Below are 5,590 nucleotides of genomic sequence, written 5' to 3' on the forward strand. Positions count from 1 at the left end.
CTTGGGGGTGCTGGGGAAGGGTTTGGGGGTGTGGGGGGGCTTTGAGGGGTCTGAGGAAGGGTCCTGGGGGGATTGGGGGGTCTGAGGAAGGGTCTGAGGAAGGGTTTGGGCGTCCTGGGGAAGGGGCTGGGGGGCTTGGGGGGTCTGGGGAAGGGTTTTTGGGTTTGGGGGTCTGGAGAAGGGGCTGGGGGTGCTGGGGAAGGGTCTGAAGAAGGGTTTGGGGTCTGGGGGTTTGGGGGTCCTGGGGAAGGGTCTGGGGGGGTTTTGAGGGGCTGGGGAAGGGTCTGGGGGTGCTGGGGGGCTTTGGGATTTGGGGAAATCTGGGGAAGGGTTTGGGAGTCCTGGGAAGAGCTGGGGGGCTTTGGGGGTCTGGGGGGGCTTGGGGAGTTTGGGGAAGGGTCTGGGGAAGGGTTTGGGGTCTGGGTAGGGTTTGGGGTGCTGGGGGGGCTTTGGGGTCTGGGGGGTTTTGAGGGGCTGGGGAAGGGTCTCAGGAAGGGTTTGGGGGGTCTGGGGAAGGGTCTGGGGCTGCTGGGATTTGGGGGATTTGAGGGGTCTGGGGATGGATTTGGGGGTCCTGAGTTTTTTTGGGTTTTGGGGGATTTGAGGGGGTCTCAGGAAGGGTCTGGGTCCTGGGGCTGCTGGGGTTTGGGGGATTTGAGGGGTCTTGGGAAGGATTTGGGGGTTCTGGGGTTTATTTTTTTTTTATTTGGGATATTCCGGCTCTGGGGGTCCTGGCTTTGGGGTTTTTTGGGGGTTTTTTTTGGGATTTGGATATTCCAGCTCTCTGGGTATGGATTTTGAGTCCTGGCTTTGGGGTTTTTTGGGGTTTTTTGGGATTTGGGATATTCCAGCTCTCTGGGGACGGCTCTGGGGGTCCTGGTTTTGGGATTTTTTGGGTTTTGGGATTTGGGGATTTGAGCTCTCTGTGGATGGCTCTGGGGGTCCTGGCTTTGGGGTTTTTTGGGGTTTTTTTGGGATTTGGGATATTCCAGCTCTCTGGGGGTCCTGGGTTTGGGGTTTTTTGGTTTTTTTTTTGGGATTTGGGATATTCCAGCCCTCTGGGGGTCCCGGGGGTCTTTGGGGGCCGTGTTGTCCTTGACCCCTGCACGGAGCTGCGGCAGGCGCTGCAGGACCTGCAGCTGCAGCTCCAGAGCCTGGGCAGGGAGCAGCAGCAGGAGGAGGAGGAGGAGCAGCAGAGCCTTCCTCCCGACGTGTGAGTGAGCTCGGGGACCCCAAAACCCAGGGACCCCCAAAACCCACCCCAAACCCACCCTGGGACCCCCAAACCCCCACCCCAAACCCCCCTCCCGACGTGTGAGTCAGATCAGAGACCCCAAACCCCCACCCCAAATCCCCCTGGGGACCCCCAAAACCCACCCCAAACCCCCCTGGAGACCCCAAATCCCACCCTGGGGACCCCCAAATCCCACCCCAAACCCCCCTGGAGACCCCAAATCCCACCCTGGGGACCAGGAGGAGGAGGAGGAGCAGCAGAGCCTTCCTCCCGACGTGTGAGTGAGATCAGAGACCCCAAATCCCACCCCAGGATCCCCAAATCCACCCCAAAGCCACCCTGGGACCCCAAATCCCACCCCAAACCTCCCTGGGGACCCCAAATCCCACCCTGGGGACCCCAAATCCCACCCTGGGGACCAGGAGGAGGAGGAGGAGCAGCAGAGCCTTCCTCCCGACGTGTGAGTCAGCTTGGGGACCCCAAAACCCACCCCAGGATCCCCAAATCCGACCCCAAACCCCTCCCGACGTGTAAGTGAGCTTGGGGACCCCAAATCCCACCCTGGGGACCCCCAGGATCCCCCCAAATCCCCCCAGGATCCCCAAATCCCACCCTGGAGACCCCAGGACACCCCAAACCCCACCCTGGAGACCCCCAAAACTCCCCCTGGAGACCCCAAACCCCACCCTGGGGACCCCCAGGACCCCTCAAACCTCCCCCAGGACACCCCAAATCCCATCCTGGAGACCCCCAAAACCCCCCCAGGACACCCCCAGGATCCCCAAACCCCCCCCAGGACCCTCCAAAACCCCCCCAGGAGACCCCGAACACCCCAGGATCCCCAAAACCCCACCCTGGGGACCCCCAAAACCCCTCCAGGACACCCCAAAACCCCCCAAGACCCCTCCCAAAATCCTCCAGGATCCCCAAACCCCCCCCAGGACACCCCAAATCCCCCCCAAAGCCCCCCAGGATCCCCCCAGGACCCCTCAAACCCCCCCAGGACCCCCCAAACTCCTCCATCCTCCCCCCAGAACCCCCCAAACCCCACCCAAACCCCCCCAAGACCCCCCCCAAATCCTCCACCCCCCTCCCCAGGATCCCCCAAATCCCACCCTGGAGACCCCCAAAACCCCCCCAGGACCCCCCAAAACCCTCCAGGACCCCCCAAACCCCTCCATCCTCCCCCCAGGACCCCCAAACCCCCCAAGACCCCTCCCCAAATCCCTCCACCCCTCCCCAGGACCCCCCAAACCCACCCTGGGGACCCCAAAACCCCCCCAGGACACCCCAACTCCTCCATCCCCCCCCCCAGGACCCCCCAAGCCCCACCCTGGAGACCCCCAGGATCCCCAAAAACCCCTGGAGACCCCAAAACCCACCTGAGGACCCCCAAATCCCCCAGGACCCCCAAACCCCCCCAAGACCCCTCCCCCAATCCTCCACCCCCCTCCCAGGATCCCCCAAATCCCACCCTGGAGACCCCCAGGACCCCCAAACTCTCCCAGGACCCTCCAGGATCCCCAAAACCCCCCCAGGACCCCCAAACTCCTCCATCCCCCCCTCAGGATCCCCCAAACCCCCCAAGACCCCTCCCCAAATCCCTCCAGGATCCCCAAACCCCCCCCAGGACACCCCAAATCCCCCCCAAACCCCCCCAGGACCCCCCAAACCCCCCAAGACCCCTCCCCAAATCCCCCCCCCCCTCCCCAGGACCCCCCAAACCCCACCCTAGGATCCCCAGGACCCCCAAAACCCCCCAGGACCCCCCAAAACTCCCCCAGGACCCCCCAAATCCCACCCTGGAGACCCCAAAACCCACCTGCGGATCCCCCAAACCCCCCAGGACCCCCCAAACTCCTCCATCCCCCCCCCCAGGATCCCCAAACCCCCCCAGGATCCCCAAACCCCACCCAAACCCCCAAGACCCCTCCCCAATTCCTCCCCCCCCTCCCCAGCTACGTGGCTCAGCTCTACTACGAGATCAGCAGAATCGACTGGGACTACACCGCCGAGCCAGGCCGGATCCGAGGCAGTGAGTACCCCCCAAAACCCCCCCAAAAACCCCCCAAAGACCCCTCCCCAACCCCCCCGTGTGTGTGTGCCCCCTCCCCAGTTCACTACGGCCCCGACATCGCCGTGCCCCTGGACATGGACGGCTCCCAGCACTCGGGAATTTTCATCAGCGATTTCCTCTGGGGTTTGGTGCCCACCCAGTGGGGTCCCCGGAGACCCCCGTGCCCACCAGGGGGTCCCCGAGGGTCTGCGACCCCCCCCTGCACGTGGGACCCTCCCCATTAAAGCACAATGGGATTTATTTGGGTTGAGAGGTGAAAAATGGGTGGGGAAATAAGGGGAGGGGGTGGAGGAAAAGTTTTTTTATTTTTTTTTTGGGGTGGGGGGTTTCTGATGGCGCCCCCCACCCTCTGTACCCCTCGATTGGCCGCTGGGGGGGATAAAATTTTGGGGAGGGGGCGTTTGAGGACAAAAAAAACGGAAAAAAAAAAAAAAAAAGAAAAAAAACCCCAAAAAATCCCAAAAAAACCAAAAAAAAAGAAAAAAAAAAAGAAACAGAAAAATCCTTTTTTTGGGGTGGGGTCTCTCTGATGTCCCCCCCCCACCCCCTGCACCCCTCGGTTGGCCGCTGGGGAGGGGGTGGAATTTTGGGGAGGGGGGTTTGAGGATAAAAAAACCAAAAAAAACCCAAAAAAAACCCAAAAAAAAGAAAAAAAAAGGTAAAAAAAACCCCAAAAATCCTTTTTTTTGGGGTGGGGTCGCTCTGATGTCGCCCCCACCTCTTGCACCCCTCGATTGGGTGGAATTTTGATGGGGTTGGGACAAAAAACCCAAAAAAACCCCAAAAAAAACCCAAAAAAAAAAGAAAAATCCTTTTTTTTGGGGTGGGGTCTCTCTGATGTCGCCCCCCACCCCTTGCACCCCTCGATTGGCCGCTGGGGGGGGTAAAATTTTGGGGAGGGGGGGTTTGAGGACAAAAAAACCAAAAAAACCCAAAAAAATCCCCAAAAAATAGAAAAAAAAAGAAGAAAAAGGATAAAAAAAACCCAAAAATCCTTTTTTTTGGGGTGGGGTCTCTCTGATGTCGCCCCCCACCCCTTGCACCCCTCGATTGGGTGGAATTTTGATGGGGGTTGGGACAAAAAAACCCAAAAAAACCCAAAAAAACTCCAAAAAAAACCCAAAAAACCCAAAAAAACCCCAAAAAAAACCAAAAAAAAAAAAAAAAAAAAAAGATAAAAAAAACCCAAAAATCCTTTTTTTTGGGGTGGGGTCTCTCTGATGTCGCCCCCCACCCCTTGCACCCCTCGATTGGCCGCTGGGGGATAAAATTTTGGGGAGGGTTGGAAAAAAACCCAAAAAACAAAAAAAAACCCCAAAAAAACCCAAAAAAAAATGAAAAAAAAAAAAAAATCCTTTTTTTTGGGGTGGGGTCTCTCTGATGTCGCCCCCACCCTCTGCACCCCTCGATTGGGTGGAATTTTGATGGGGGTTGGGACAAAAAAACCAAAAAACCAAAAAAAGCCCCCAAAAAACCAAAAAAAAAGAGAAAAAAAGAAAAAAAAAAAAAAAAAAAAAGAAAAATCCTTTTTTTGGGGTGGGGTCTCTCTGATGTTGCCCCCCACCCTCTGTACCCCTCGATTGGCCGCTGGGGGGGGATAAAATTTTGGGGAGGGTTGGAAAAAACCCAAAAAAACCAAAAAAAATAGAAAAAAAAATAAAAAAAAAATAAAAAAAAGGGAAATTGGGGTGCGGGGCTGCACCCAGAGCCCCCCCAACTTTTTTTTTTTGGGGTGGGGGTCTCTGATGTCGCCCCCACCCCTTGCACCCCTCGATTGGGTGGAATTTTGATGGGGGGTGGGGACAAAAAAAACCAAAAAAACCCAAAAAAAACCCCAAAAAAACCCAAAAAAAACCCAAAAAAAAAAAAAAAAAAGAAAAATCCTTTTTTTGGGGTGGGGGTCTCTGATGTCGCCCCCCACCCTCTGCACCCCTCGATTGGGTGGAATTTTGTGGGGTTGGGACAAAAAAAAACCAAAAAAACCCCAAAAAAACCCCAAAAAAACCCAAAAAAACCAAAAAAAAAAGAAAAAAAAAGATAAAAAAACCCCAAAAATCCTTTTTTTTGGGGTGGGGTCTCTCTGATGTCGACCCCCACCCTCTGCACCCCTCGATTGGCCGCTGGGGGGGGATAAAATTTTGGGGAGGGGTTGGAAAAAAACCCAAAAACCCAAAAAAAATCGAAAAAAAATTTAAAAAAATTAAAAAAAAAAGAAAAAAAAATTTAAAAAAAATTTAAAAAAAGGGAATTTCGGGTGCGGGGCTGCACCCAGCGCCCCC

Source organism: Catharus ustulatus, chromosome 33 (assembly GCF_009819885.2).
Source record: "Catharus ustulatus isolate bCatUst1 chromosome 33, bCatUst1.pri.v2, whole genome shotgun sequence".
NCBI lineage: Eukaryota > Metazoa > Chordata > Aves > Passeriformes > Turdidae > Catharus > Catharus ustulatus.